This window comes from Anastrepha obliqua, chromosome 6, assembly GCF_027943255.1.
Source record: "Anastrepha obliqua isolate idAnaObli1 chromosome 6, idAnaObli1_1.0, whole genome shotgun sequence".
Classification (NCBI taxonomy): domain Eukaryota; kingdom Metazoa; phylum Arthropoda; class Insecta; order Diptera; family Tephritidae; genus Anastrepha; species Anastrepha obliqua.
The window spans coordinates 46,562,085-46,579,479 of NC_072897.1; the positions used below are offsets into that span (position 1 = coordinate 46,562,085).

At 47.0% G+C, this 17,395-nt stretch overlaps 2 long non-coding RNA genes across 2 annotated transcripts; both read right to left on the reverse strand.

Annotated features, from left to right (window-relative positions):
* Nucleotides 1-4,016: 4,016 nt before the first annotated feature.
* Nucleotides 4,017-4,418, reverse strand: LOC129249985 (uncharacterized). Its single transcript, XR_008582776.1, has 2 exons — nucleotides 4,309-4,418; nucleotides 4,017-4,227 (listed from the first exon to the last, which is right to left on the reverse strand). It is a non-coding gene; the product is annotated as an uncharacterized LOC129249985 (long non-coding RNA).
* Nucleotides 4,419-11,831: 7,413 nt separating this feature from the next.
* Nucleotides 11,832-12,255, reverse strand: LOC129249986 (uncharacterized). Its single transcript, XR_008582777.1, has 2 exons — nucleotides 12,124-12,255; nucleotides 11,832-12,042 (listed from the first exon to the last, which is right to left on the reverse strand). It is a non-coding gene; the product is annotated as an uncharacterized LOC129249986 (long non-coding RNA).
* Nucleotides 12,256-17,395: the final 5,140 nt, after the last annotated feature.

Consider the following 17,395-nt stretch of genomic DNA (forward strand, 5'->3'; position numbering starts at 1 on the left):
CTCTGCCAATTGCTGTCCCCTACCATCGTTTGGCAGGCTTGAATGCCAAAGATAGTGATCCGCATTGAAGTCACCTACAACCAATCGGTTTTCACCTCTGATGAGCGCACCTATATCAGGGTGATATCATGCCGGGCAGCAGGTGACAGGGGGCATATAAACATTAAAAATTTCGAGCTCGGAATCGCCTTGACATTCTAAGGTGCTGTCCCTGCGGACGATCCCTTCATCTATGAGACGATACTGCACCCTGTAGTGGACTATAAACGCTAGGCCACCACCATTGTCTCGCTCACGATCATGTCTTTCACGTTATAGCCATCCCTCGGGATCAGAGAGGACCTAACGTGCAGCTTGGTTTCCTGGACCGCAGCTATTTTGATACTTTGTCGGCTCATGAAGTCAACAATCTCATCGACCTTACTCGTGAGTCTGTTTCAGTTAAATTGTAGAAGCTTAAAGCTTCTAGGTAGGGTCGTTGTAGCTCGAGGGGTGAGGGACGCGTGGGGTTGCCTACGTTGGGCCTGCTGTGCAATCCGCTGTAGTTGTTGCAGCCTGATGATGGTGGGCGGCCGCGCCACGGGGGGTGGTTGCGGCTGCAGAGCTCTGCAGCAGGGAGCAACGTAGTCCGTTATGCGATCACGGGTTGTGCGCAAGATTTGCATTTGACTAATACCAGATTCCAGATTACGGTCTGACACACGGAACAGACTGTGCGGGGGACAAAGAGCTGCTGGTTTGTCCCCGCACTGGGGTTGGAGCAGGAGGAAAGGGGATGGGTTAAGTCGGGGGAGTTGTGTTGCTCCGATAGGCTGCTTACCGTGGAGGTGTGGGTTGTGGTGGCGGTTGGTGGTGCCGTTCTATCAAGGGGAGTAGTAGCCGTGGAGGCCTCGGACGCCTGCTGGCGGGAGCAACACGAGGCCATACGTCTGGACCATTCCCTATGTGTCTTAAGGCCTGAACAGTTCTTAAGATGGCTCCACCTGTTGCACTTATTACACCCAACCGAGGTGGAACTCGGATGGTACCGTTTATGGCAGACGCAGCAATAAAATACATTCTGGCCCAGAGTTGGATTCAATTCCAGCCCTGAGGAGAAGCATTTGGAGCAAGGTTGCTGCGAGGAGTTGCTCCTGTGAGGTAAGGGGTGGGGTGATATTCTGTTCACTAGACAGGGCTAATTTGCTGAGACGGCAGCCCTTGGTCGGGAAAAACCCGAGTCATTCCGGTAACGTGGAACCGGCTGCCATGGGAATATCCTCAACATCCTCTCTGCATTTCCTGCTTTTGTCCGCGTTACCAATGCCTATCTTGTACGCATGAGCCGCCAATAGGTTATCACCTGTCACCTTACCTATGATAGTTCTGCAGTCTTTTCGCGAGAGCGTAACCACGAATTGAGTCTGTTTTTTGTATTTTGTGCTACACATAACTTTTGCTGTTTTGCATGTGGTCAGATTAGTCCACCTAGCTTCCACTCGCTTTTTCATGCAGTCATCCATTTCGTTGTATATTATATTTAGCGGTTTTGGTATGTCGTTCTCTTGTCCTCGCGGATTTCGCTGCCAGATTTTCCGCCATAAGGTCAATAGGTGGCATGCTGAGTATCATTTCCAGCGCCGCCGTTGGACGGGTTTTCATTGCTTCTGTTATGCACAGAGCAGCGAGCCGCAGAATCGTTTCCAGTGGCATTAAGTATGTCAGTGTTTTTGGCTCAGTCCACTATACTAAGGCCCTATACAGATATATCGGTCTAACTACTGTCGTGTAGCACCAATGCAGCAGTGAGGGTGACAAACCCCAAGTAACAACCCCAAGTAACACCCACATGAGTACAGCGCGTTACTGACATTTTTCACCCTTTCCTCAACATTGTGCTTCCACAGCAATTTACTGTTTAGTATTACTCCGAGGTACCGCGCATGATTTTTAGAAGTAGTTCGTTGTTGCCTAGCTTCGAGAGGTTCCACGCCGGGACTTTATACTTCCTTGTAAAAAGTATCATTTCCTTTTTTTTCGCGTTTATCCCTAACCCTGCGCGAGATGTCCATTGGTGTACAGTTTTAAGAGTATTGTTCATCACATGACGGATGGTGTCCAGGTACTTTCCGGTAACTAATATAGCTATATAATCTGCATATGGCACTAATTTTGGTGCCCCCCGTCAAATTTCTTGAGCGGTTCATTTGCGATAGTACCCCACCTTGCGGAGTACCTCTGCGTGCATATTTGGTAACGCTTGTATCGTTCCACTCCGCTTTTATCTACTGAAGCTGAATGGTCGCAGTAGAATGCTCGTTAGCGTTGGCCCACATTGGTGGGGATGGGAAGAGCAGCGAAGGTTTCCTCTGTGAATCCCTAGAAACCGGCCCAATTTTTATTAACGTTATATAGATTCAGCAGATTTACTGCTGTTTAAGTTTCATATCTGCTGAACCTATGTTAACATACATGAAAATTGGGCCGGTTTCTAGGAATTCACAGAGCACCGATGTGCGCGCACGCTAAAGAGCATTCCGCAAGGTGATCACTGTTATTACGACTCGCTTTATTTCAGCTGGAAGGATAAGGGCATACGTCCCACTTTCCAAGCCGAAGAAGTAGTTTTAGCAAACGAGTGTGACCGCGTACGCCAGGCTGATTCCGGTGGTCCCCGAATAAAGGATATCGATTTGAAGATCCGGCAGCTGGTCATCCAGCAAAAGCGAAACAAATAGGAGAAGCACTTGAAGACCTGCAACCACACTTCGTCGGTCCACCGACAAGGTGACAATCCCATTTAAAACAAGTGCAAAGTGCAACCGTTTCGCCAGACCCAAGAAGACCCGCGAGAATTTTCAGCCGGCAATTCACTTTACACTCTTCGGTCAATAGGTCCAAGCGTCGTGCGACCAGACGGCTGCACAAGCTGTCGAGCAACTGTGCGCCACTTACTTTCTCCTGCGATGGATTTCAAAGAGCCATCAGAAAGGGAAGAGCCTCTAAAGCCACGGCCCTAGTGGACTAACATGCTGATGCTGAAAAATCTGGGTCCATTGTGAGTAGGATATCTTGCAAAGGTATTCAACGTGTCCATGACCCTTTCGTAATTCCTCTGAAGTGGAAAGGGAGGGGTCCCACTACTGAAACCTGCCGTCCTACTCCCACTCTACTCGAAACATCTGACCCCAGCCACACATCAGAATGAATCCCGCAAAGTACACAGTACCATCATAGCACTCACCGCCACAAACACCCACATAATCCGCCCCTACGAGAGTACTGTCCTAGTAGCGCTGAACTTGAAGAAGGCTTTCGATACAGTCAGCCACGCTACTGGATGATATTCTACAGTCGACCGCCCCGCCGAAATTGAAAAGTTGATATTCTCTCTGGACTCAAATTGTCGAAACAGCACTGGACCTACCGTTAGATGAGTTAGACGCTGACGGTCGGTGACTACACCGCACTGGCAGAGTTTAGTAAACTGCTAAAACAACAACATCTATGAAATTCCTGCCGGAGGGTGGGACATGTTCGAATTATAGAAATGTACATAATCTTGTAAAACACTCTGTATTACCCCTATGTTACGAATGATGACAGTGTGAATGCTTTGAAGAAGTCTTACGGTATTAGGACAGTTCATTCACACCACACAGTTTATGGCTTTAAGCACCATTTTGTTGTGTAAGTTGTAATTACCTGACCGTAATATTAATTGTGTTGCGAATGAAATATACAATTTGGTTCGCGCAAAATGTGTTACGTTGTATAAGGTTAAATTTATTTGCATTACAAAGCCAAATAAATATAAAAATAATATAATAGTATCCGTTCGGAATGCTTAACTGCCATGTAATTTTATTTGAAAATTTCCAAGCAAAAAAAAAATGGTCCAATAAACCATGACTTCAACTTGATAAGTCCTCTTAAACCATTACTTGTTAGTAAACTAGTGATATCAAAAAACCGGAAATAATCATTAATTAGCCAGCCATGAGGACTCTTTTGCATTATTTCATAGGTTATTCCAATTGAAAGAAAAAATTTAAAAAAGATTTATTAAGGAAACAGATAAGGTAGCTACAATTAAAATGCTTGTTTTAAGCCAAAAGTACTACGTAATATTCACAAAAATGTTTTTAAAATTCTAGGAACTAAGATTTTTGTTGCTCATTTGATTCCATTTGTCGAAAACTCCAACCACCTTGACCATCGAACTCCAGAATGTGCGTATGGAACTTCCTATAAAAAGTTAGCAAAGTTACACAAGAATTTTATATTTTTGTTAATATTTAATCCTACATATATTTGAATTAAAATTACCATAATGTTGGTCGATGCGTTATTGTTAATAATGTTATATCCATACTCTTTGCGATTTCATATATTGAACTTTCTACATCAATAGAAACAGCGCTCGTGCATTCATCAAGTAAAGAATATCTTGGCCTAAAAAATGATATAGCTATAAATGGCCAAATTTTTTTATTATTTTTTACAATGTGTCTCATCCGACGCGAAGCGCATGCATACGTTCTCGTGTATTACACCAGTTTATAAATCGTCAGATGTATACTAGCGCTACGATAGAGCGGTATATTTCACCTGGTTTATTTCCCTTTAGGTATTTGAATGTAACTCAAAAATTTATGGGAGTCCCTTAATACTGGAATACTTAAAATGGAATCGCTGTGCTTTACTATACTTTATTATGGGCAAAACTAATACTGAAGCATTTTGATTGTTGTTGTTTTAACAGTATTGGTAGCCCTGTCAGTGTAGGCATATCACCGGTCATCTTCGTCTAGCTCATCTAGGGGTAGGCCCAGGAAACATGCTGTTTCGACAGGTTGGGTCCAGAGGGAGAGGGGTGTTAGATGAGTCGGTTTTAGGGGGCATGTGAAGAGGTGGTTAGTGTCGTGCGGGGTACCTTCACATGAAGGACATGTGTTTGGAATGTCGGGGTCGATTCTGGATATGTAGGAGTTTAACCTGCTACAGTATCCAGAACGTAGTTGTGCCAGTGTTACACGAGTCTCACGGGGAAGCTGGAGCTCTTCGTCTGCCATAGGTGGTGGTTGGACTCCGATTACGGCATTCACAGGACGGGACTTCATGAAGGTGGTGACGGTCTCCCGGTGGATGTCGTTTATTGACTGTCTAAATACTGTCCGGTCCAGTAGGTTGCGGTCAGTTTTGTCCTGGATTTCGTCAGCGTAGTCTAAAAGGTGTCTCCTGACGTGCCTGGGAGGCGGCTCAGGCTCAAGCAGGTGTCTGCAGGGGTGAAACCTGCGGTAACATCCAAGCAGGAACTGCTTGCTGAGCAGTTTGTTATGCTCCACTACTGGGAGCATTTGTGTCTCGTTATGGAGGTGTTGAATGGGAGACATCAGGAGGCAACCGGTCGCTGTCCGAATGCCAGTATTTTGGCATGTCTGTAGCTTTATCCACTGCGTGTCACTAGTTCCAGGCGACCAGACAGGCGCAGCATAGTTCAGAGCCGGCCGACCAATTGCCTTAAATGTCGAAAGCAACAGTTCTTTGTCTTTGCCCCAAGTGCTGCCGGCCAGCGATTTGAGGACCTTGTTGCGGTTTTGAACTTTAGTGGCAATTGCGGTTGTGTGCGCTGAGAAGGAGAGCAAACTGTCGAAGGGTACACCCAAAATTTTGGGGTTGTTTACCGTCGGAATCAGTGTGTCGTCGACTTTTACCTTAAGTACAGCTTGACCTCCTTTGTCCAGGTGGTAAAGAGGGTCGCCGTGGACTTAGTGGGGGAAAGTTGGAGATCCCTCGCAGTGAAAAAGCGAGAAAGGTCGGTGAGGTAGTTGTTCACTTTGAAACACAGGCCATCGATGTCATTGCCCGACGCCCTTATCGTAGTCATCAGCGTATGAGACCAGGGAGACTCCCGCTGGTGGTTGGGGGAGCTTCGAGATGTGGAAGTTGAACAGCAAGGGAGAACGTTGTTTGTTGATGTTTGATCTCGAAAAATCACTGACGAGTGACGACCGCTCAGATAGTTTGCGGACCAACTCTTCAGCCCTGGCGGGAGTGTCGACTGATAAATATCATCTAGTAGCGTGGAATGGCTGACTGTGTCGAAAGCCTTCTTCTGGTCCAACGCTACTAGGACAGTCCTCTTGCAGGGGCGGTTTTGGTTAAGCCCGCGGTTTATCTGGGCGTTTATGGCGGTGAGTGCAGTGGTGGTGCTATGCACTCATCGGAAGCCGTGCTGATATGTGGCTGGGGCCAGGTGTTTCGTGAAGAGTGGCAGTAGGAGGGCTTCAAGTGTCTTCACTACTGGGGGCTGTCCCAGGTTTCAGTAGTGGGACCACTCTCCCTGCTTTCGACTTGTCAGGGATGATGAGAGTGGCCAAACACAGATTGGAGACCCTTGTGAGAAATCCTACTCCCAATGGTCCCAGGTGCTTCAGCATCAGAACGTTTAGTCCGTCAGGGCCAATGGCTTTTGATGTTTTTGATTTGTTGATGGCCCCCTGAACGTCATCACCGGAGAAAGTAAGTGGCGCACTGTCGTTCGTCAGTTTGTGCAGCCTTTTGGTAGCACGACGCTTGGATCTGTCGGCCGGAGGATGGAGTATAAAAAGGCCGCTAAAATAGCTCATGCATCTCATCGGATCTGACGAAGTGCAACCGTTCAAGGTGATAGCCACCTTGTCGTTGTGCTTCGACGGGTTCGACAGGGACCTAACGGTGGACCAGAGCTTACTCACTTTAAAGGTGAGGTTACAGGTCTTCAAGTGCTCAACCCATTTAGTCCACTTGTGTTGATCTACCAGTTGCCGGATCTCCAAATTGAGATCCCTTATGCAGGGCTCCCTCGGATCAACATAGCGTAGGCGGTCACGCTCGTTTGCCAAGCTGGCTGCTTTGGCTGGGAAATGAGGACGGATGTCCTTGAAACTTCCAGCTGGGATGAAGCGGGCCGCAGCAGCTGTGAGCACCTTGCGGAATGCGCGTTCGCCTGCGCGCACATCGGTGGGGATGGGAAGAGCGGCGAAGGTGAATTCGGTGAATTCCGCGAAGCCGGCCCAATTAGCCTTTTGAAAGTTAAGATAAGACCGGTGGTTCGCGGAAACAAAGTCGGGAGGTCTCTCAATCGAGACGATAAGGAGCAAGTGGTCTGATGCGAGCGATAGCATAGGTCGCCAGGTTATGCTATTTATCAGACCCGCGCCAGCTATTGTTAGGTCAGGCGAGGTGCTGCAATTGCCAACTACCCAGGTGGGGGCGTCGTCGTTCCCAGTGCTGAATGTCGAATCGTCTATTTGCTCGGCCAATTGCTGTCCCCTACCATCGTTTGGCAGGCTTGAATGCCAAAGATAATGATCCGCATTGAAGTCATCTACAACCAATCGGTTTTCACCTCTGATGAGCGCACCTATATCAGGGTGATATCATGCTGGGCAGCAGGTGACAGGGGGCATATAAACATTAAAAATTTCGAGCTCGGAATCGCCTGTCCGGACAGCTATGCCTTGACATTCTAAGGTGCTGTCCCTGCGAACAATCCCTTCATCAATGAGACGCATGCACTGTGTAGTGGACTATAAACGCTAGGCCACCACCATTGTCTCGCTCACGATCATGTCTGTGCACGTTATAGCCATCCCTGGTGATCAGAGAGGACCTAACGTGCAGCTTGGTTTCCTGGACCGCAGCTATTTTGATACTTTGTCGGCTCATGAAGCCGACAATCTCGTCGACCTTACTCGTGAGTCCGTTGCAGTTAAACTGTAGAAGCTTAAAGCGTCGAGGTAAGGTCGTTGTAGCTCGACGGATGAGGGACGCGTGGGGTTGCCTACGTTGGGCCTGCTGTGCAATCCGCTGTAGTTGTTGCAGCCTGATGATGGTGGGCGGCCGCGCCACGTGGGGTAGTTGCGGCTGCAGAGCTCTGCAGCAGGGAGCAACGTAGTCCGTTATGCGATCACGGGTTGTGCGCAAGATTTGCATTTGACTAATACCAGATTCCAGATTACGGTCTGACACACGGAACAGACTGTGCGGGGGACGAAGTGCTCCTGGTTTGGGGGAGTTGTGTTGCTCCGATAGGCTGCTTACCGTGGAGGTGTGGGTTGTGGTGGCGGTTGGTGGTGCCGTCCTATCAGGGGGAGTAGTAGCCGTGGAGGCCTCGGACGCCTGCTGGCGGGAGCAACACGAGGCCATACGTGTGGACCATTCCCTATGTGTCTTAAGGCCTGAACAGTTCTTAAGATGGCTCCACCTGTTGCACTTATTACACCCAACCGAGGTGGAACTCGGATGGTGCCGTTTATGACAGACGCAGGTATAAAATACATTCTGGCCCAGAGTTGGACTCAATTCCAGCCCTGAGGAGAAGCATTTGGAGCAAGGTTGCTGCGAGGAGTTGCTCCTGTGACGTAAGGGGTGGGGTGATATGCTGTTCACTAGACAGGGCTAATTTGCTGAGACGGCAACCCTTGGTCGGGAAGAGCCCGAGTCATTCCGGTAACGTGGAACCGACTGCGATGGGAATGTCCTCAACATCCTCTCTGCATTTCCTGCTTTTGTCCGCGTTACCAATGCCTATCTTGTACGCATGAGCAGGCAATAGTTTATCATCTGTCACCTTACCTATGATAGTTCTGCAGTCTTTTCGCGAGAGCGTAACCACGAATTGAGTCAGTTTGTTGTATTTTGTGCTACACATAACTTTTGCTGTTTTGCATGTGGTCAGATTAGTCCACCTATCTTCCACTCGCTTTTTCATGCAGTCATCCATTTCGTTGTATATTATATTTAGCGGTTTTGGTATGTCGTTCTCTTGTTCAGAAGGTAGTCTAACAGCACTTTTTGCTATCTCATCTACTATTTCGTTCCCAATAATGCCTTTGTGACCAGGTACCCAGTAGATATGCAGCTTACTGTTTGCGGCTAGCCTTTCTATGGCTTCCATGCTTCGTTAAACATTTTTGGACTTAATACAATATGAGCTTATTGCTTTTATTGCAGCTTGACTGTTCACGTATATATAATATTAATTGTTGAGTTCTTTCTTGCTTTTGTGTAAGCTAGCTCCGCGGCTTTCCCCACAGCAAAAACTTCCGCTTGGAAAATACTGCTGTGGTCTGGCAGCTTGACAGGCTGCTAAACCCTAATTTTGAACAGTAAATGCCCGCTCCCTCTCCGTTTAATACTTTAGAGCCGTCTGTGCAGATATGAAAAGTCCTATGGCCAGGCTTCATGTCTTTATGCCATCCCTCCTCTTCAATAGTAGTACGAAACCTTCTCTCCCAACTAAAGTACGGAGTCAAGTTGTCTGTGCAACCTGAAGTCTTCTTTCCTCTTTAGCTATGTCCGAAGGTTCCACAGCTGAATACTCCAGCAGCCACTAACCTCCTCGCGGATTTCGCTGCCAGATTTTCCGCCATAAGGTCAATAGGTGGCATGCTGAGTATCATTTCCAGCGCCGCCGTTGGACGGGTTTTCATTGCTTCTGTTATGCACAGAGCAGCGAGCCGCAGAATCCTTTCCAGTGGCATTAAGTATGTCAGTGTTTTTGGCTCAGTCCACTATACTAAGGCCCTATACAGCTATATCGGTCTAACTACTGTCGTGTAGCACCAATGCAGCAGTGAGGGTGCCAAACCCCAAGTAACAACCCCAAGTAACACCCACATGAGTACAGCGCGTTACTGACATTTTTCACCCTTTCCTCAACATTGTGCTTCTACAGCAATTTACTGTTTAGTATTACTCCGAGGTACCGCGCATGATTTTTAGAAGTAGTTCGTTGTTGCCTAGCTTCGAGAGGTTCCACGCCGGGACTTTATACTTCCTTGTAAAAAGTATCATTTCCTTTTTTTTCGCGTTTATCCCTAACCCTGCGCGAGATGTCCATTGGTGTACAGTTTTAAGAGTATTGTTCATCACATGACGGATGGTGTCCAGGTACTTTCCGGTAACTAATATAGCTATATAATCTGCATATGGCACTAATTTTGGTGCCCCCCGTCAAATTTCTTGAGCGGTTCATTTGCGATAGTACCCCACCTTGCGGAGTACCTCTGCGTGCATATTTGGTAACGCTTGTATCGTTCCACTCCGCTTTTATCTACTGAAGCTGAATGGTCGCAGTAGAATGCTCGTTAGCGTTGGCCCACATTGGTGGGGATGGGAAGAGCAGCGAAGGTTTCCTCTGTGAATCCCTAGAAACCGGCCCAATTTTTATTAACGTTATATAGATTCAGCAGATTTACTGCTGTTTAAGTTTCATATCTGCTGAACCTATGTTAACATACATGAAAATTGGGCCGGTTTCTAGGAATTCACAGAGCACCGATGTGCGCGCACGCTAAAGAGCATTCCGCAAGGTGATCACTGTTATTACGACTCGCTTTATTTCAGCTGGAAGGATAAGGGCATACGTCCCACTTTCCAAGCCGAAGAAGTAGTTTTAGCAAACGAGTGTGACCGCGTACGCCAGGCTGATTCCGGTGGTCCCCGAATAAAGGATATCGATTTGAAGATCCGGCAGCTGGTCATCCAGCAAAAGCGAAACAAATAGGAGAAGCACTTGAAGACCTGCAACCACACTTCGTCGGTCCACCGACAAGGTGACAATCCCATTTAAAACAAGTGCAAAGTGCAACCGTTTCGCCAGACCCAAGAAGACCCGCGAGAATTTTCAGCCGGCAATTCACTTTACACTCTTCGGTCAATAGGTCCAAGCGTCGTGCGACCAGACGGCTGCACAAGCTGTCGAGCAACTGTGCGCCACTTACTTTCTCCTGCGATGGATTTCAAAGAGCCATCAGAAAGGGAAGAGCCTCTAAAGCCACGGCCCTAGTGGACTAACATGCTGATGCTGAAAAATCTGGGTCCATTGTGAGTAGGATATCTTGCAAAGGTATTCAACGTGTCCATGACCCTTTCGTAATTCCTCTGAAGTGGAAAGGGAGGGGTCCCACTACTGAAACCTGCCGTCCTACTCCCACTCTACTCGAAACATCTGACCCCAGCCACACATCAGAATGAATCCCGCAAAGTACACAGTACCATCATAGCACTCACCGCCACAAACACCCACATAATCCGCCCCTACGAGAGTACTGTCCTAGTAGCGCTGAACTTGAAGAAGGCTTTCGACACAGTCAGCCACGCTACTGGATGATATTCTACAGTCGACCGCCCCGCCGAAATTGAAAAGTTGATATTCTCTCTGGACTCAAATTGTCGAAACAGCACTGGACCTACCGTTAGATGAGTTAGACGCTGACGGTCGGTGACTACACCGCACTGGCAGAGTTTAGTAAACTGCTAAAACAACAACATCTATGAAATTCCTGCCGGAGGGTGGGACATGTTCGAATTATAGAAATGTACATAATCTTGTAAAACACTCTGTATTACCCCTATGTTACGAATGATGACAGTGTGAATGCTTTGAAGAAGTCTTACGGTATTAGGACAGTTCATTCACACCACACAGTTTATGGCTTTAAGCACCATTTTGTTGTGTAAGTTGTAATTACCTGACCGTAATATTAATTGTGTTGCGAATGAAATATACAATTTGGTTCGCGCAAAATGTGTTACGTTGTATAAGGTTAAATTTATTTGCATTACAAAGCCAAATAAATATAAAAATAATATAATAGTATCCGTTCGGAATGCTTAACTGCCATGTAATTTTATTTGAAAATTTCCAAGCAAAAAAAATGGTCCAATAAACCATGACTTCATCTTGATAAGTCCTCTTAAACCATTACTTGTTAGTAAACTAGTGATATCAAAACACCGGAAATAATCATTAATTAGCCAGCCATGAGGACTCTTTTGCATTATTTCATAGGTTATTCCAATTGAAAGAAAAAATTTAAAAAAGATTTATTAAGGAAACAGATAAGGTAGCTACAATTAAAATGCTTGTTTTAAGCCAAAAGTACTACGTAATATTCACAAAAATGTTTTTAAAATTCTAGGAACTAAGATTTTTGTTGCTCATTTGATTCCATTTGTCGAAAACTCCAACCACCTTGACCATCGAACTCCAGAATGTGCGTATGGAACTTCCTATAAAAAGTTAGCAAAGTTACACAAGAATTTTATATTTTTGTTAATATTTAATCCTACATATATTTGAATTAAACTTACCATAATGTTGGTCGATGCGTTATTGTTAATAATGTTATATCCATACTCTTTGCGATTTCATATATTGAACTTTCTACATCAATAGAAACAGCGCTCGTGCATTCATCAAGTAAAGCATATCTTGGCCTAAAAAATGATATAGCTATAAATGGCCAAATTTTTTTATTATTTTTTACAATGCGTCTCATCCGACGCGAAGCGCATGCATACGTTCTCGTGTATTACACCAGTTTATAAATCGTCAGATGTATACTAGCGCTACGATAGAGCGGTATATTTCACCAGGTTTATTTCCCTTTTCGTATTTGAATGTAACTCAAAAATTTATGGGAGTCCCTTAATACTGGAATACTTAAAATGGAATCGCTGTGCTTTACTATACTTTATTATGGGCAAAACTATTACTGAAGCATTTTGATTGTTGTTGTTTTTAACAGTAACAGTAGCCCTGTCAGTGTAGGCATATCACCGGTCATCTTCATCTAGCTCATCTAGGGGTAGGCCCAGGAAACATGCTGTTTCGACAGGTTGGGTCCAGAGGGAGAGGGGTGTTAGATGATTTCGTCAGCGTAGTCTAAAAGGTGTCTCCTGACATGCCTGGGAGGCGGCTCAGGCTCAAGCAGGTGTCTGCAGGGATGAAACCTGCGGTAACATCCAAGCAGAAACTGCTTGCTGAGCAGTTTGTTGTGCTCCACTACTGGAAGCATTTGTGCCTCGTTATGGAGGTGTTGAATGGGAGACATCAGGAGCCAACCGGTCGCTGTCCGAATGCCAGTATTTTGACATGCGTGTCACTAGTTCCAGGCGACCAGACAGGCGCAGCATAGTTCAGAACCGGCCGACCAATTGCCTTAAATGTCGAAAGCAACAGTTCTTTGTCTTTGCCCCAAGAGCTTCCGGCCAGCGATTTGAGGACCCTGTTCCGATTTTGGACTTTAGTGGCAATTGCGGTTGTGTGCTCAGAGAAGGAGAGCAAGCTGTCCAACGTTTCACCCAAAATTTTGGTATTATTGTGGTCCGTCGGAATTGGTGGGTCGTCGACTTTTACCTTAAAGTACAGCTTGACCTCCTTTGTCCAGGTGGTGAAGAGGGTCGCCGTGGACTTACTGGGGGAAAGTTGGAGATTCCTCGCAGTGAAAAAGCGAGAAAGGTCGGTGAGGTAGTTGTTCACTTTGAAACACAGGTCATCGATGTCATTGCCCGACGCCCTTATCGTAGTCATCAGCGTATGAGACCAGGGAGACTCCCGCTGGTGGTTGGGGGAGTTTCGAGATGTAGAACTTGAACAGCAAGGGAGAACGTTGTTTGTTGATGTTTGATCTCGAAAAATCACTGACGAGTGACGACCGCTCAGATAGTTTGCGGACCAACTCTTCAGCCCTGGCGGGAGTGTCGACTGATAAATATCATCTAGTAGCGTGGAATGGCTGACTGTGTCGAAAGCCTTCTTCTGGTCCAACGCTACTAGGACAGTCCTCTTGCAGGGGCGGTTTTGGTTAAGCCCGCGGTTTATCTGGGCGTTTATGGCCGTGAGTGCAGTGGTGGTGCTATGCACTCGTCGGAAGCCGTGCTGATATGTGGCTGGGGCCAGGTGTTTCGTGAAGAGTGGCAGTAGGAGGGCTTCAAGTGTCTTCACTACTTGGGAAAGGAGAGTTATCAGACGATAAGATTCTCCTTGGTTGGCGGTTCTCCCAAGTTCGACAGGGACCTAACGGTGGACCAGAGCTTACTCACCTTAGAGGTGAGGTTACAGGTCTTCAAGTGCTCAACCCATTTAGTCCACTTGTGTTGATCTACCAGTTGCCGGATCTCCAAATTGAGATCCCTTATGCAGGGCTCCCTCGGATCATCATGGCGTAGGCGGTCACGCTCGTTTGCCAAGCTGGCTGCTTTGGCTGGAAAATGAGGACGGATGTCCTTGAAACTTCCAGCTGGGATGAAGCGGGCCGCAGCAGCTGTGAGCACCTTGCGGAATGCGCGTTCGCCTGCGCGCACAGCGGTGGGGATGGGAAGAGCGGCGAAGGTGTATTCGGTGAATTCCGCGAAGCCGGCCCAACTAGCTTTTTTAAAGTTAAGATAAGACCAGTGGTTCGCGGAAACAAAGTCGGCAGATCTCTCAATCGAGACGATAAGGAGCAAGTGGTCTGATGCGAGCGATAGCATAGGTCGCCACGTTATGCTATTTATCAGACCCGCGTCAGCTATTGTTAGGTCAGGCGAGGTGCTGCAATTGCCAACTACCCTGGTGGGGGCATCGTCGTTCACAGTGCTGAATGTCGGATCGTCTATTTGCTCTGCCAATTGCTGTCCCCTACCATCGTTTGGCAGGTTTGAATGCCAAAGATAGTGATCCGCATTGAAGTCATCTACAACCAATCGGTTTTCACCTCTGATGAGCGCACCTATATCAGGGCGATATCATGCCGGGCAGCAGGTGACAGGGGGCATATAAACATTAAAAATGTCGAGCTCGGAATCGCCTGTCCGGACAGCTATGCCTTGACATTCTAAGGTGCTGTCCCTGCGGACAATCCCTTCATCAATGAGACGCATGCACTGTGTAGTGGACTATAAACGCTAGGCCACCACCATTGTCTCGCTCACGATCATGTCTGTGCACGTTATAGCCATCCCTGGGGATCAGAGAGGACCTAACGTGCAGCTTGGTTTCCTGGACCGCAGCTATTTTGATACTTTGTCGGCTCATGAAGTCGACAATCTCGTCGACCTTACTCGTGAGTCCGTTGCAGTTAAACTGTAGAAGCTTAAAGCGTCTAGGTAAGGTCGTTGTAGCTCGACGGATGAGGGACACGTGGGGTTGCCTACGTTGGGCCTGCTGTGCAATCCGCTGTAGTTGTTGCAGCCTGATGATGGTGGGCGGCCGCGCCACGGGGGGCCGTTGCGGCTGCAGAGCTCTGCAACAGGGAGCAACGTAGTCCGTTATGCGATCACGGGTTGTGCGCAAGATTTGCATTTGACTAATGCCAGATTCCAGATTACGGTCTGACACACGGAACAGACTGTGCGGGGGACGAAGTGCTCCTGGTTTGGGGGAGTTGTGTTGCTCCGATAGGCTGCCTACCGTGGAGGTGTGGGTTGTGGTGGCGGTTGGTGGTGCCGTCCTATCAGGGGGAGTAGTAGCCGTGGAGGCCTCGGACGCCTGCTGGCGGGAGCAACACGAGGCCATACGTGTGGACCATTCCCTATGTGTCTTAAGGCCTGAACAGTTCTTAAGATGGCTCCACCTGTTGCACTTATTACACCCAACCGAGGTGGAACTCGGATGGTGCCGTTTATGGCAGACGCAGCAATAAAATACATTCTGGCCCAGAGTTGGATTCAATTCCAGCCCTGAGGAGAAGCACTTGGAGCAAGGTTGCTGCAAGGAGTTGCTCCTGTGACGTAAGGGGTATGGTGATATGCTGTTCACTAGACAGGGCTAATTTGCTGAGACGGCAGCCCTTGGTCGGGAAAAACCCGAGTCATGCCGGTAACATGGAACCGGCTGCCATGGGAATATCCTCAACATCCTCTCTGCATTTCCTGCTTTTGTCCGCGTTACCAATGCCTATCTTGTACGCATGAGCCGCCAATAGGTTATCACCTGTCACCTTACCTATGATAGTTCTGCAGTCTTTTCGCGAGAGCGTAACCACGAATTGAGTCAGTTTTTTGTACTTTGTGCTACACATAACTTTTGCTGTTTTGTATGTGGTCAGATTAGTTCCCTAGCTTCCACTCGCCTTTTCATGCAGTCATCCATTTCGTTGTATATTATATTTAGCAGTTTTGGTATGTCGTTCTCTTGTTAAGAAGGTAGTCTAACAGCACTGTTTGCTATCTCATCTACTATTTCGTTCCCAATAATGCCTTCGTGACCAGGTACCCAGTAGATATGCAGCTTACTGTTTGCGGCTAGCCTTTCTATGGCTTCCATGCTTCGTTAAACATTTTTGGACTTAATACAATATGAGCTTATTGCTTTTATTGCAGCTTGACTGTTCACGTATATATAATATTAATTGTTGAGTTCTTTCTTGCTTTTGTGTAAGCTAGCTCCGCGGCTTTCCCCACAGCAAAAACTTCCGCTTGGAAAATACTGCTGTGGTCTGGCAGCTTGACAGGCTGCTAAACCCTAATTTTGAACAGTAAATGCCCGCTCCCTCTCCGTTTAATACTTTAGAGCCGTCTGTGCAGATATGAAAAGTCCTATGGCCAGGCTTCATGTCTTTATGCCATCCCTCCTCTTCAATAGTAGTACGAAACCTTCTCTCCCAACTAAAGTACGGAGTCAAGTTGTCTGTGCAACCTGAAGTCTTCTTTCCTCTTTAGCTATGTCCGAAGGTTCCACAGCTGAATACTCCAGCAGCCACTAACCTCCTCGCGGATTTCGCTGCCAGATTTTCCGCCATAAGGTCAATAGGTGGCATGCTGAGTATCATTTCCAGCGCCGCCGTTGGACGGGTTTTCATTGCTTCTGTTATGCACAGAGCAGCGAGCCGCAGAATCCTTTCCAGTGGCATTAAGTATGTCAGTGTTTTTGGCTCAGTCCACTATACTAAGGCCCTATACAGCTATATCGGTCTAACTACTGTCGTGTAGCACCAATGCAGCAGTGAGGGTGCCAAACCCCAAGTAACAACCCCAAGTAACACCCACATGAGTACAGCGCGTTACTGACATTTTTCACCCTTTCCTCAACATTGTGCTTCTACAGCAATTTACTGTTTAGTATTACTCCGAGGTACCGCGCATGATTTTTAGAAGTAGTTCGTTGTTGCCTAGCTTCGAGAGGTTCCACGCCGGGACTTTATACTTCCTTGTAAAAAGTATCATTTCCTTTTTTTTCGCGTTTATCCCTAACCCTGCGCGAGATGTCCATTGGTGTACAGTTTTAAGAGTATTGTTCATCACATGACGGATGGTGTCCAGGTACTTTCCGGTAACTAATATAGCTATATAATCTGCATATGGCACTAATTTTGGTGCCCCCCGTCAAATTTCTTGAGCGGTTCATTTGCGATAGTACCCCACCTTGCGGAGTACCTCTGCGTGCATATTTGGTAACGCTTGTATCGTTCCACTCCGCTTTTATCTACTGAAGCTGAATGGTCGCAGTAGAATGCTCGTTAGCGTTGGCCCACATTGGTGGGGATGGGAAGAGCAGCGAAGGTTTCCTCTGTGAATCCCTAGAAACCGGCCCAATTTTTATTAACGTTATATAGATTCAGCAGATTTACTGCTGTTTAAGTTTCATATCTGCTGAACCTAT